This window comes from Schistocerca nitens, chromosome 9 (assembly GCF_023898315.1).
Source record: "Schistocerca nitens isolate TAMUIC-IGC-003100 chromosome 9, iqSchNite1.1, whole genome shotgun sequence".
NCBI classification, from domain to species: Eukaryota; Metazoa; Arthropoda; class Insecta; order Orthoptera; family Acrididae; genus Schistocerca; species Schistocerca nitens.
The window spans coordinates 56,017,459-56,033,439 of NC_064622.1; positions in this window are offsets into that span (position 1 = coordinate 56,017,459).

The following is a 15,981-nucleotide window of genomic DNA, read 5'->3' on the forward strand; positions in this document are numbered from 1 at the left end:
TGTGGTTCGAATACGGCACAGGTCACATACGTCTACAACAAGAGCAGCAGCAGTTGGCCACAGAATTACCGTCCAATAGTTTGACAGCCATTTGTTGTAGAATCATGAGCTCAAATGTAATGAAGTATCTCGCGCAGAATGGTATCGTCCATGCCAAGCACTATTTCTTTCAAATACCCTGATCAAGTGAATCCCAAGCTATGCTTTTCTCATGTATCAAGAAAACAGGAAGTGATGGATCAAGGTAGTCTGATAGATTCGCTAGTTCTCTGTTTCCTACACTCCTGGAAATTGAAATAAGAACACCGTGAATTCATTGTCCCAGGAAGGGGAAACTTTATTGACACATTCCTGGGGTCAGATACATCACATGATCACACTGACAGAACCACAGGCACATAGACACAGGCAACAGAGCATGCACAATGTCGGCACTAGTACAGTGTATATCCACCTTTCGCAGCAATGCAGGCTGCTATTCTCCCATGGAGACGATCGTAGAGATGCTGGATGTAGTCCTGTGGAACGGCTTGCCATGCCATTTCCACCTGGCGCCTCAGTTGGACCAGCGTTCGTGCTGGACGTGCAGACCGCGTGAGACGACGCTTCATCCAGTCCCAAACATGCTCAATGGGGGACAGATCCGGAGATCTTGCTGGCCAGGGTAGTTGACTTACACCTTCTAGAGCACATTGGGTGGCACGGGATACATGCGGACGTGCATTGTCCTGTTGGAACAGCAAGTTCCCTTGCCGGTCTAGGAATGGTAGAACGATGGGTTCGATGACGGTTTGGATGTACCGTGCACTATTCAGTGTCCCCTCGACGATCACCAGTGGTGTACGGCCAGTGTAGGAGATCGCTCCCCACACCATGATGCCGGGTGTTGGCCCTGTGTGCCTCGGTCGTATGCAGTCCTGATTGTGGCGTTCACCTGCACGGCGCCAAACACGCATACGACCATCATTGGCACCAAGGCAGAAGCGACTCTCATCGCTGAAGACGACACGTCTCCATTCGTCCCTCCATTCACGCCTGTCGCGACACCACTGGAGGCGGGCTGCAAGATGTTGGGGCGTGAGCGGAAGACGGCCTAACGGTGTGCGGGACCGTAGCCCAGCTTCATGGAGACGGTTGCGAATGGTCCTCGCCGATACCCCAGGAGCAACAGTGTCCCTAATTTGCTGGGAAGTGGCGGTGCGGTCCCCTACGGCACTGCGTAGGATCCTACGGTCTTGGCGTGCATCCGTGCGTCGCTGCGGTCCGGTCCCAGGTCGACGGGCACGTGCACCTTCCGCCGACCACTGGCGACAACATCGATGTACTGTGGAGACCTCACGCCCCACGTGTTGAGCAATTCGGCAGTACGTCCATCCGGCCTCCCGCATGCCCACTATACGCCCTCGCTCAAAGTCCGTCAACTGCACATACGGTTCACGTCCACGCTGTCGCGGCATGCTACCAGTGTTAAAGACTGCGATGGAGCTCCGTATGCCACGGCAAACTGGCTGACACTGACGGCGGCGGTGCACAAATGCTGCGCAGCTAGCGCCATTCGACGGCCAACACCGCGGTTCCTGGTGTGTCCGCTGTGCCGTGCGTGTGATCATTGCTTGTACAGCCCTCTCGCAGTGTCCGGAGCAAGTATGGTGGGTCTGACACACCGGTGTCAATGTGTTCTTTTTTCCATTTCCAGGAGTGTAAAAGCAGTATCAGTATCACACATACGTTAATTATACTGGGTGTCCGATTCGAAAGAGGCCCCACAAACATGTATAGCAATCCCGCTGAAATTGCACTATGGAACTCGTGACGTTTGACGTGGCAACACTGCACTATGCAACACCGTGTGGCGCAACTGTGTGTTTCCGCTGGTCGTTGTGGCTGGAACTCAAGTGTTCAGTGTTTAGTGACAATGTATCGCTAATCTGTCAAAGAGCGCGTGTTTCTTGTGAAACAATATTGGATTACTGGTTCCAGTAAGACATGTCAGCGAATGTTTGTCGAACGGTTTGGTGACCAGCATATACCGTCTAAATGCTGCGTACGAAAGTTAGTGAACAACATGGAGAGCAGTGGAATGGTGTTGGATATTCATGGCGGGTGACGTACACTTTTATCGGAGGTAAAAGTGACTGACATGAAGCAGCCATTCTACATCTACATCTACATGGATACTCTGCGAATCACATTTAAGTGCCTGGGACAGGGTTCATCGAACCACCTTCGCAATTCTCTATTATTCCAATCTCGTACTGCGCGCGGAATGAATGAACACCTATACCTTTGCGTACGAGCTCTGACTTCCCTTATTTTATCGTGGTGATCGTTCCGCCCTATGTAGGTCGGTGTCAACAAAATATTTTCGCATTCGGAGGAGAAAGTTGGTGATTGGGATTTCGTGAGAAGATTCCGTCGCAACGGTAAACGCCATTTCTTTTAATGGGTTGGGTTGGGTTGTTTGGGGGAAGAGACCAAACTCGGAGGTTATCGGTCTCATCGGATTAGGGAAGGACGGGGAAGGAAGTCGGCCGTGCCCTTTCAAAGGAACCATCCCGCCGTTTGCTTGGAGCGATTTAGGGAAATCACGGAAAACCAAAATCAGGATGGCCGGACACGGGATTGAACCGTCGTCCTCCCGAATGCGTGTCCAGTGTGCTAACCACTGCGCCACCTCGCTCGGTTTTCTTATAATGATTTCCAGCCCGAATCCTGTATCATTTCTGTGACACTCTCACCCATATTTCGCGATAATACAAAACGTGCTGTCTTTCTTTGAACTTTTTCGATGTACTTCGTCAGTCCTACCTGGTAAGGATCCCACACCGCGCAGAAGTATTCTAAAAGAGGACGGACAAGCGTAGTGTAGGCAGTCTCCTTAGCAGGTCTGTTACATTTTCTAAACGTCCTGCCAATAAAACGCAGCCTTTGGTTAGCCTTCCCCACAACATTTTCTATGTGTTCTTTCCAATTTAACTTGTTCGTAATTGTAATACCTAGGTATTTAGTTGAATTTACGGCTTTTAGATTAGACTGATTTATCGTGTAACCGAAGTTTAACGAGTTCCTTTCAGTACTCATGTGGATGACCTCACACTTTTCGTTATTTAGGGTCAACTGCCACATTTCGCACCACTCAGATATTTTTTCTAAATCGTTTTGCAGTTTATTTTGATCTTCTGATGACTTTATTAGTCGATAAACGACAGCGTCATCTGCAAACAACCGAAGACGGCTGCTCAGATTGTCTCCCAAATCGTTTATATAGGTAAGGAATAGCAAAGGGCCTATAACACTACCTTGGGGAACGTCAGAAATCACTTCTGTTTTGCTCGATGACTTTCCGTCAGTTACTACGAACTGTGACCTCTCTGACAGGAAATCGCGAATCCAATCACATAACTGAGACGATATTCCATAAGCACGCAATTTTACTACAAGCCGCTTGTGTGGTAAAGTGTCAAAAGCCTTCCGGAAATCCAGGAATACGGAATCTCTCTGAAATCCCTTGTCGATAGCACTCAGCACTTCATGTGAATAAAGAGCTAGTTGTGTTTCACAGGATCGATGTTTTCTAACCCCATGTTGACTGTGTGTCAATAGACCGTTTCCTTCGAGGTAATTCATAATGTTCGAACACAGTATATGTTCTAAAATCCTGCTACATATCGACGTTAACTATGTGGGCCTGTAATTTACTACCTTTCTTGAATATTGGTGTGACATGTGCAACTTTCCAGTCTTTGGGTACGGATCTTTCTTAGAGCGAACGGTTGTATATGATTGCTAAGTATGGAGCTAATGCATCAGCATACTCCGAAAGGAACCTAATTGGTATACAGTCTGGACCAGAAGACTTGCTTTTATTAAGTGATTTGAGTTGTTTCACTACTCGGAGGATATTTACTTCTACGTTACTCATGTTGGCAGCTGTTCTCGATTCGAATTCTGGAATATTTACTTCATCTTGGCCTATCCTGCAAATTCTGTTCTACGTTTATTTCAGGAATGTGGAATATCATGGAGCGCATGTCACAGGGCTACGAAGAAAGCCAGCTTGTATCCACACAGGTTTACAGTTGTTCAGGAACTGGATGTCAATGACAAAGACAAACACATTACATTTTGCCGTTGGTTTCAGCAATTTATTGATCAGAGGCCAGGAATATTGCAGTGCACATGGCTCACTATTGAGGCGTGGTTCAACCTCTCTGGCTTTGTGAACTCCCAGTATACGCGAATGGTGAAATGAAAATCCACATGCACTGCTCGAGCAACCCCTGCATTCACAAAAGATTGGCATATTCCGTGCGGAATCACGGTGTCATACCATCGGACGAATTTTTTTCGAGTCTCCTGCAACAAGTACAGTTTACACCGAAATGTTTCGGGAATATTGAACCAGTTGGATGATGAAGAACTTTCCCTCAGCTGGTACCAACAGGATGGCGCCACATGCCACACGTCTCTAGTGACCACGGCTGACGTCGACGTCGAATCATTTTTCCCTGGCTGAGTGGTTTTGTGAAGTCACCTGATTTAACACGACCTGACTTTTTCCTCTGGGATGGCCTAAATCTTCAGCATTGTGTTGAACTGTGTTTACAAGTCGAGGGCGGTCACTTCCAGCACCTTTTGTGACTCACCTTTATTTCCCCATGCACAAGGTATGACGTGCTCATTTCATTTTTAAAAAAAATGGTTCAAATGGCTGTCAGCACTAAGGGACTTAACATCTGAGGTCATCAGTCCCCTAGAACTTAGAACTACTTAAACCTAACTAACCTAAGGACATCACACACATCCATGCCCGAGGCAGGATTCGAACCTGCGACCGTATCAGTCGCGCGGTTCTGGACTGAAGCGCCTAGAACCGCTCGGCCACAGCGGCAGGCATTTAATTTCTTTTCCTGATTTTTATGCAAAGCATTTAAGTGTGATTTAAGGAAATCTTTGTTTGTGGGACCTCTTTCGAGCGGGACATCCTGTAGAAAGTACGATCATATGCGGTATTCTTGGTAGGGAGGACACGGCATGTTATTTTTGATGGAGAGTTATCAACAACTGTAGAGGTAACATCAGGTGTGCTCCAGGGAAGTGTGTTGAAACTCTTGCTGTTCATGTTGTACAGGGTTACTTTAAATGGTACACTCGGTTTCAGAGCTCTATACTTTCGAAAGTATTGCATGTACAAATATGAATGATTTGATACTGTAAAAATGTTCTGTGAGTGCTCCTCTGGTCACACGATACACTTCCAAGCTGCAGGGAAGTTCGTTCCACACCTTCTATAGGAACATCCGATCAATGGCCATCACAGCAGCGTTGATGCGTTCTCTGATCTGTTCCAGAGTCTTGGCAGTGGGAGTAAACGAAAACGATCCTTAATGAGCCCTTGAAGGAAAAGTCACAAGGCGTTAGGTCAGGCGACATGGAGGACCAACAGGAACAGAGCCACTAGGCCGAATCCAACGATGCTCAGATTCGTCGTTTAGGTAGCAAAGAACATCGATGCTCCAATGAGCGAGGGCCCCATTTTGTTTGAAGATGAAATTCGCGGAATCAGCGGTCAGTTGTGGAAATAAGCACACCTGCAACGTATCACGGTAAGAGATATACAATTACTATACTACTGACCTTTCAGATATATTAATAGTAACCTCAAACGTTTCGCAGATGGTGTAGTTATTTATAATTAATAGTTATCTGAAAGAATCCCAAGATGTATTCAGTCAGCTGTCGATAAGATAATTACCATCACAGTCTTCTCACAGAAGCAAAAATGGCTCATAAAGCTTCGTCTGCGACAATGGGTATAAAACATTAACCTTTCGCGAATCTCGTTTATGCGACTACATTTCATGAGGATTTTCAGTGCCCTACGCTCTACATCGTGACGATAAAGGTTTTCAGATAAACAGAAGGTTGTTCCGTTGCTGAATATCAGCTTGGAGGCGATATGTTCTACCTCAGTTGTTTCGTGCACAGCGATCCAAAAGCTTCCGGTTTTAATTGTTGCAGAAGCTGCAGACGATGCAGCCTGAAATGTAACCGCCCTCGCAAAATCTGCCTCGTAGTTTGTTGCGATGTTCCGTCTGAACACACGTTCCACTTTTGTAACGGATCTCCCATATTCCAACACACCAAAACTCTTTTCTGGCTTATTTACCATTTTGTCAAGGCACTGCTCTCGGAACGCCACCTGGTGGGCACTACACAAACTCCGTAAGACAACGGTTCCGTTCAAGTCATATTTGTACATGTATTACTTTGGAAAAGAATGTACTTCGTAAACGAATGTGTCATTTATAGCAGCCCTGTAGATTACTGACCTTACAGATAATATTAATAACAACCTCAGATGATGTAGTTATTTATAATGGAGAACTGCCCGAAAAATTCTCAAGATATATTCAGCTAGATTTCGAAAAGATTTCAAAATAGTTCAGAGATTGAGAACTTGTAAAATATTAACTTGTCAAAACGGAAAAACGTAGTATCCAACGGCTACATTATCACTGAGTTACAGCTGGAATCGGTCATCTTATTCAGATAATCTGGTGTAACAGTCCGTAGAGACATGAAATGGAACGATAACAAAGGCTCAGCCGTAAGCAAAACGGGTGGCAGTCTTCGGTTTATTTGTAGAATACCGGGGAAATACAGCCAGTCTACAAAAGACATTGCTTACAAATTATTCGTGCTACCCATCTTAAAATATTGATAAATATATGGGGCCCATGCCAAATAGAGCTAACAGAGGATATTGAACGTACACAGACAAGGACATCACGAATGCTCGTAGGGTTTTTTGTCCTGTTTCAGTGTGTCATAAAGGTGCTGAAAGAACTGAATTAACGAACGCTTGAAGATAGAAACCAACAACATGCCCATAGACGGCAACCTATACACAAACAATGCCACGTTTAGTTGTTTCATTTTTTAAGGTTCTTAGTATATTTATTTGACAATAACTACATTAACAAGCTTCTTTTTTTGCTTGTGCCTGTGTCCCGCAGGTTTCGCAGGGTCAGCATGGTTAAGATCGGATTTGGAATGTTTCATTGAAGGGGTGGCACTTCCTGCCCCCCCCCCCCCCCTCCGGGACGGATTCAGTGTACCCGAGCTGTCTGTGTCTAGTGCAAACCATGAATTTCAAATGTCTGCGAGTCGTGTAGCTGAGGTAGGACGTGGGGACCAGCCTCGTATTCACCTTGTGGGAAGTGGAAAACCACCTAAAAGCCCACTTCCAGGCTGGCCGACACACCACTCTTCAACTTTAATCCGCCGGGCGGATTCGATCTGGGGCTGGCGCTCCTACCCGAGTCCAGGAAGCAGCGCATTAGCACTCTCGGCTAACCTGGCGGGTGCCTGCATTAACAAGCTGTTTCTTCATTATTATAAAATTGTTCTACACAATTTTGAGCTTCTATTTATTAATAAATACATAATTTATTAATAAATGCATAATTCTTTCGATATACACTCCTGGAAATGGAAAAAAGAACACATTGACGCCGGTGTGTCAGACCCACCATACTTGCTCCGGACACTGCGAGAGAGCTGTACAAGCAATGATCACACGCACGGCACAGCGGACACACCAGGAACCGCGGTGTTGGCCGTCGAATGGCGCTAGCTGCGCAGCATTTGTGCACCGCCGCCGTCAGTGTCAGCCAGTTTGCCGTGGCATACGGAGCTGCATCGCAGTCTTAACACTGGTAGCATGCCGCGACAGCGTGGACGTGAACCGTATGTGCAGTTGACGGACTTTGAGCGAGGGCGTATAGTGGGCATGCGGGAGGCCGGGTGGACGTACCGCCGAATTGCTCAACACGTGGGGCGTGAGGTCTCCACAGTACATCGATGTTGTCGCCAGTGGTCGGCGGAAGGTGCACGTGCCCGTCGACCTGGGACCGGACTGCAGCGACGCACGGATGCACGCCAAGACCGTAGGATCCTACGCAGTGCCGTAGGGGACCGCACCGCCACTTCCCAGCAAATTAGGGACACTGTTGCTCCTGGGGTATCGGCGAGGACCATTCGCAACCGTCTCCATGAAGCTGGGCTACGGTCCCGCACACCGTCAGGCCGTCTTCCGCTCACGCCCCAACATCGTGCAGCCCGCCTCCAGTGGTGTCGCGACAGGCGTGAATGGAGGGACGAATGGAGACGTGTCGTCTTCAGCGATGAGAGTCGCTTCTGCCTTGGTGCCAATGATGGTCGTATGCGTGTTTGGCGCCGTGCAGGTGAGCGCCACAATCAGGACTGCATACGACGGAGGCACACAGGGCCAACACCCGGCATCATGGTGTGGGGAGCGATCTCCTACACTGGCCGTACACCACTGGTGATCGTCGAGGGGACACTGAATAGTGCACGGTACATCCAAACCGTCATCGAACCCATCGTTCTACCATTCCTAGATCGGCAAGGGAACTTGCTGTTCCAACAGGACAATGCACGTCCGCATGTATCCCGTGCCACCCAACGTGTTCTAGAAGGTGTAAGTCAACTACCCTGGCCAGCAAGATCTCCGGATCTGTCCCCCATTGAGCATGTTTGGGACTGGATGAAGCGTCGTCTCACGCGGTCTGCACGTCCAGCACGAACGCTGGTCCAACTGAGGCGCCAGGTGGAAATGGCATGGCAAGCCGTTCCACAGGACTACATCCAGCATCTCTACGATCGTCTCCATGGGAGAATAGCAGCCTGCATTGCTGCGAAAGGTGGATATACACTGTACTAGTGCCGACATTGTGCATGCTCTGTTGCCTGTGTCTATGTGCCTGTGGTTCTGTCAGTGTGATCATGTGATGTATCTGACCCCAGGAATGTGTCAATAAAGTTTCCCCTTCCTGGGACAATGAATTCACGGTGTTCTTATTTCAATTTCCAGGAGTGTATATATCTGATTGATAAATGCTGACATCATGCTTCAGCTTGTAATCTCCCCCCTCCTTCCTTGTTCCATCTATTGCCCACATTAAACAATGTCCAGTCCAAGTAATTAATAAGCGAAGTCTTTTAAGGAGATTAGAGAGGAGCGAAGTGTACAGTAAACTTTCAAGTTTACTTAGCTTGTCATGTTTAGAGGCTCCAGCTTTTCTTGTCTAGGGGTCTGGTTCTTGAAGCTGAAAATCTGCATCAGGTCTTCATGATTGGTTTGAACTAAATAAGTTGGAAGGTTGTTGTTGCAGAATTTTTTATGTAAATATATTTTTTATATATTTCCTCACATTTTATTATATCATACAGTATTTTGATTTTTCACATTAACAAAGCTGAAATTTCATTGTTCGCACTTATTATACAAAAATACGTCCGATCATATCAGAGGCAAGCTTACGACTCTCACCCTGCGGAAATAACAGTAATCCAAAGGGATTACAATTTTTCTTAACAAATGAATTCCTACTAGTTTTGTTACATTATTAATTTCGATTGTTATTAACTCTACATTCCGGAATAGTATTCAGTGGATTATAACATCGAAAGTAAAATATTTTACAAAGCAATTCCTTTTCATAAATTTTAGCTTGAAATATAACATGCTGGATGTAAAGTTACATGAAGGTTTTCAGAAAAGCAACTGAGATAATACTGACCTGGCCAAAATTCAAAAAATAATACTGGTGTCGACAACTACTATTGAGGAAAAGTAATGCTGGAGGAGGATGTCACGTCAGAAGCTGTAGATGGAGTGTCCAGTGTTTAAGAAATAGCTGCACTGCTCTCTCCAGAAGTTGACTATCATCATTCAGCGGTTTCTGCTCCGTTTACAGCCATTGTCCATCAGTATGTGTATACCTATGTTTTGTAAACTTGTAGCTAATTTTAAATTCTTATTATGTATCCCTCTAATTTATACCCTCTACCATATTACAGTTCTGAAGATCTGCAGATGATCGTGTGGTGATCGAAACAGGTCACCCTGTTGACTAATGAGCGTGCCTTTGCGACATAAACTTTTACAATTAATTTCAAATCTTAAATTTTGAACACTTGCTTCCTCCAGCAATGTTTTCAAAAACAAAACTAGTAATATAAGAGCAAAGTTTTCTTTCTAGACACAATAGATGCTTGATTTTGAATAGTATATTTATTTTGTCAAATGCATCCTAGCACATTTTTAATCTTCTGATTACCTTTTATCCTGTCCTGCCCTATAATAAAAACTCATCCTATGGTTATATGAGTTCATTATTAACATGAGCTAGCTGTTATTGTAATTTCTATTAACTTTACTTTCAGATTTGCTGTATTAAGTTGTACCATTCGTGGCTGAGGTTTATCTGCTGAGATATAGCTAATTTCTAGGATTCAGCTGTCTGTGCCGAAATAGTTTGACATCATGTGTCGTCCGCAATATCACACTCTCTCTGACTGTGACATAATCAAAATGGCACTGTATGACCTGCACAAATCACTACATGCCGGGTATGATGGATCAGCTTAACGAAGTGTTGGTCTGCAAAGCATATTGTGTCCCTAAGAACTCTGTCTTTCGACATAAGTACGGTCGACATAATTGAGAACAAGACGTGCACATTTGATTCACTCACACTTATCCAACTGAAAAAAAAAGTATTTAGTGTGAAATAACTGAAAACAAGAAGAAAAATCAAGGTGTTGTCGGAACTATCTGCTACGCACAAGTAAAATTTAATTTCTATGTAACGTTAGGCTATCAACCAAAGAAATTCTGTTGTGCAAATAATCAAGAATTTTGTTGATGGAATCGATCTGCTGTACATGTAAGTAAGCAAACAGTTGGAATTGTATCACAAACTGACACTTAAAGATTAACGAGGTTCTAAAATTTCGAGTGTTGACACGTGGGTCCGTGAGACCCACTTATCGATGGCAATCTAGCGAAATGTCAACGTTCGGAAGATTCGCTTTTATCTGATTAGTCGTTCATGTCAATATCTTTTTACTTCATCTCTGAAGTAAATCTATATTATGTTATTGTGTATGACTTTCTTAAACGAGCCGGCCAGAGTGGCCGTGCGGTTCCAGGCGCGACAGTTTGGAACCGAGCGACCACTACGGTCGCAGGTTCGAATCCTGCCTCGGGCATGGATGTGTGTGATGTCCTTAGGTTAGTTAGGTTTAATTAGTTCTAAGTTCTAGGCGACTGATGACCTCAGAAGTTAAGTCGCATAGTGCTCTGAGCCATTTGAACCATTTTTTTCTTAAACGAACTAGTACATGGCTATGCTCTTTTTGTAAATAAAAGAAAAGTTTCGTGCAACTCTTTCGCTAGGTATAACGCAGCGACAATTTCTGAGGTTTTGAATATAGCCGATTGTTTATTTAACTATAAAACTACATCGTAATTAACGGTACCTAGCAAGGTGACGTTAAGATCCAAACCGATATCATTTCATGGATGCTATATTCTTCAGGCCTTCTTAATTTACTCTTTGTATCAGTAGCAAGACGTATGCCCTTCATAAACCAAGAGCCTACATAATCCTTAGGTTGAAACATACGCCGTGGAGGACCAACCACTTTAACGAACGACAGATTTCTGACGGCAGAAACACTGAACGAAGCTCTTGGAAGTGAGACAATAGATTCATTTGCGAAAACCCATCTTCACATTTCCTAGTAGACATGGGTGCACATTTCATTGCACTGAGAAGAGGACGGAGGGAGGCTGGCAGTTTCTTCTCCATGAAATAATCCCGAAATCCGCTAAGCATCCCTTTCTCTGGAAGCCCAAAGCGACACTTAAGTATTTGTACTTGTTTCACCATATACTATTCCAGGATTTTCAGGCCAGGTTGATGAGTCCATCTCTTCCTCGCATTCAGAGATAGCAATGACCTCTGTGTGTACGAGACGATCCTCCTTCCGCCGTTTCATACAATCATAAAATGTGCAGTGTTCAAGACTCTGCTTTTTCTTCCTCTTTCCAGTGTAATTACTCTCAAGGTCAGCTCTTCTACTGCCGTGAGACCTTCACAGCACTGAGAACCACTGCTCGGTTTCCTTTCTTCGAACACCAACAGCTGGTTTCTGATATTCCGGTGGGCAGATTACAGTGTGATGTCTCGTGACTGTAGCTCAAGACTTGGTTCTGATAATTCTTGAGGGGGATCACACATTAGAGCTAAGTCAAGAATGAAATCAACTTTGGTGAAGCACTTAAATAAACCTTTGTTCATGCCTCTGTCAGTTGACTTCCTGCTTTGATCATCTTTTCGCAGCTGTGAAGTGAACAACCAAAAAAATTTAAAGTTTTCTCACGCTGCTGGCAGGCTTCTGAAGGCTCGATGCTACCATCTAGAGCCCGAGAGTCTGCCATTTTTCATAATTTTGGTTTCAGGTAGCTCTGCATGCTTCTTTAACTATCGAGCGTTGTTCGCTGACTGGTGGTGTACTGAATATAGCTTTTCTACGAAAGACCTGAAGTCATTCACGTGTGATAGAAAGTCTCTCTTTCTTACATCACCAACTGACAATCGAAATTTGTGGTTAGCACAATATCAAACCAATGTCTGTGGGAAATGATGTTTCATTAACGTAATAACTCCTTTGTTTCTTCCCATCATCCCTGCTGTTCCACTTGTTGCACATAAAATAAGATTTTTTTTCAGCGTATCACTAGAAGATCCCATGGATTCCAAATAGTTTAGCAATGGGTCACAAATACCTTCAGCAGTAACTTTATTTAGCTCAACTATATCAATGGATATGTTTGTGCGCTCTCTCAGCTCAGCGAGTTGGTTTGTACAAAATTATTTAAGATGATAATTGCCTAATTGTTGTGCTCTCATCAAAAATTAATGTTTCTTTGATCTTGTTTTAGTAATTGTTTAAATAATTGTGTTTTTCATTTTTTGTCAATGAGATTAATATGTAAGTTCGCGCATTTACAGAGTGTAAAATGCGGTTCATGTCAGCTGCGTTAAGTTCTGACAGGTCAATTTCAGCCTCAAAATCATTGTAATATCGATTCTTGTATCTTTTTCACGACGTTAAAAGCAGTGCGAAATATATTTGCTGTCACCTCCTCTTCATTTTTAAACGCCTTAGTGTAAGCACTTTACAAAGTTTTTTTGTTTTAGCACAAAGTAGTATTAGGGCAGCAGCTCAACGAGCGGAATTTTCTGCATATTTAAATATTCTTTATCGCAAAGAAATAATCTCTTCTTTTCCTGAATCACATGAAAATGACACAGATACGGTAGCCCAAGATTGCGAAGTGTATTTGCCTTGTAAATTCGATTTATTTTCGTGACATAAATCGTTGGCAGACTTTGTCTAATATTGTAAAGAAGTTACTCTGCGAACAGAATAGCTTAGGGGTACGCGTCCAGTACCGTGCTCCCAGAAAAAGAGCACTGTACAGGTCGTGAATAAGCGATTTACTGGTCCGAAGAACCAAGCATACATGCTGTTGTGGCACTGCTGGCGCATTGTTATAAACAATCCTACTTGAAAGGTCGCGAATATACAGCACTACCATGAGAGCCGAATGCCACAACACGAATTTGTGTACCAGGCGCATTGTTATAAACAATCCTACTTGAAATGTCGCGAATATATAGCACTACCATGAGAGCCGAATGCCACAACACGAATTTGTGTACCAGGCGCATTGTTATAAACAATCCTACTTGAAACGTCGCGAATATACAGCACTACCATGAGAGCCAAATGCCACAACACGAATTTGTGTTCCAGGATGCTACGAAGTGCTATATCAAATAAGTTCTAGCAGGAAATAATGACTTTCAGATGTTCGCAAACGCGTTTTCTTCATTCAGTCTGCTCTTATATCTTGTTTCAATGTTTTTATAAGTTCTTAGAAAAAAAACATGCCACTTTTGATATATCAAATGAAGACTTTTATTTATTGCAAAATTCATTAACCAAATAAATAGCCACGTACATTACACCATTCCATTTGAGGTATGGAAAAGGATGTCTGGCATACGACCTCTTCCTCTGCGCTGTAAGCATCATGGAAAATTATTTCTGGGGTGAACTAAAAAGATACTGACATGAACGACTAATCTGATAACAGTGAATCTTCCGAAAGCTGACATTTCGCAAGGCTGTCATCGTTATGTGGGTCACACGAACCACGTGTCAACGCTAGAAATTTTCCGTCAGCGAAATTCGATATGAGTGCCTGACAAGACGCCATTTGCATTTCGCAACATCATGTCGAATTTTCTCTTTTAGCTCGCCGATGTTTCGGCATCAACATACGCCATAGGGTGTAAGACAGTCCCAAATAAAGAAATCGCAAAGGCCATTTTTGGTCTGCGGTACGCGAAATGGGGCGATACGGAAAACATTCCAGTGAAATAAGGCCACAAATGTTCCCTTATAATCGCGCGGTATTGGTTTCTATTAACTTGCACAGCTTTTCCTTCCGTCTTCGAGAAAATAAGGGCCGTTGATGCCGCCCACCCAGAAGGTACAGTAAAGTGACAGTCGCTGTGGATACATTTCCCTCTTTTGATGCTTGCAAGGAATTTACGACCCATAGATTTGGCAGTTCTGTTCACTCACACATCCATTAAAGAAGAAGTGCGACTCTTGCCGACTGAAAATTTATGTTCAATGTTTCACTTGCGATCTTACAACGTAAAACCCGTGGTCGTCCATGTTGTGGGTTGTACAAGGGGCATCCAATAGGTAATGAAACACATTTTTTTCTTGGCCACTTTAGGGTGAAAAAATGTGGAGGTTGTTGTGGGACATGGGGGAATATTCACGCTTGAATCACTGAAGTGTCATGGAGCTCCGATAGGTAGAGGCGCTAAACGTAGCATTCGAAATGACGTCTGTAAGGGACGTTCGTTCCAAGCCGAGAGCTGTCACTTCGTCTTGGCAGAAAACCAGAACACTGCAGATATTCGTAGGCGCTTGCATTTCCCTTTCCACATTTTCTGGCTTCCCTACCACATTCAAGCTTCTGACCTTCTACACCCAGACTCGTAGAGCGTTATCCTTTCGTTGATTATTCTGTCTTTTTCTCGTGGTCACCGCGCCCTTGGCAATCCCCTTCCGGAGATCCGCATGGGGGACTGTTCCGGAATCTTTTGCCAGTAGAGAGATCATCATGACACTCTTCAGTCACAAGCTACATGTCCTGTGGATACACGTTACGTGTCCTTAATGAGGCGGTTTCCATTGCCATCTGAATCCTCATCCCCCCCCCCCCTCTCCAAGGACAAGAGTGTGGCCTGAACCTCTGTCCGCTACTCCGCCGCCTTTGGCAAACCTGTTGGCATAATGAGGGTGACTTGTTATGGCGGAATTCTTCGGCCGCAAAGTCCTGATTATTAATCAAAATTTAAGCGGTGGCGGATTTCGAACCCGGCACCGAGGACGTTTTGATTCCTAATAAAACAAGCTACCCCTATATCACGGGCACCTTGTGCAATGTTATGACTACATTACTCTTGCTCAAAACTTGGCTACTTCCAGTGCACTGTCTGCTCCTTGATGAAGTTCATCTTCTGTGCAAGAGGATGGACATAGCCAATATTGAAGTGTATGACGAACAGTAAGGTCTTTTCCACAGTCGCACTGAATATCATATTGATCAGTGTTAACCCATCTTGCCAAATTAACGTTTGACCTGCCAACGCCACATCTCTGTTCGGCCACTTCTTATCATAGCCAGGAGTTAGCGTTTCTGAAACTGTATTCCAGCCAGGGTGAATGTAGATAGTAGCCCTCCACATTTGCAATCTATATTTCTCGACAGTGGTTCCAAGTGCCTTAGAAGTTGTTAGGAAAGTTCTCCTTGACTTCAATCGTTTTACTGCAGTTCGTGCCCACAAATAGGAAGATTACCAAAAGCAACAAGCAGACACAAGCCAGTCAGAAGAAGGATTGTGGAATAGGAATAAACAAACTGTGAAGCCACAAAAGGTCACTAAGGCCTAATCCTCATTGGAAAGAAGAAGAAGAAGAAGAAGTAAAAGAAGAAAATTCGTTGGATTTTAA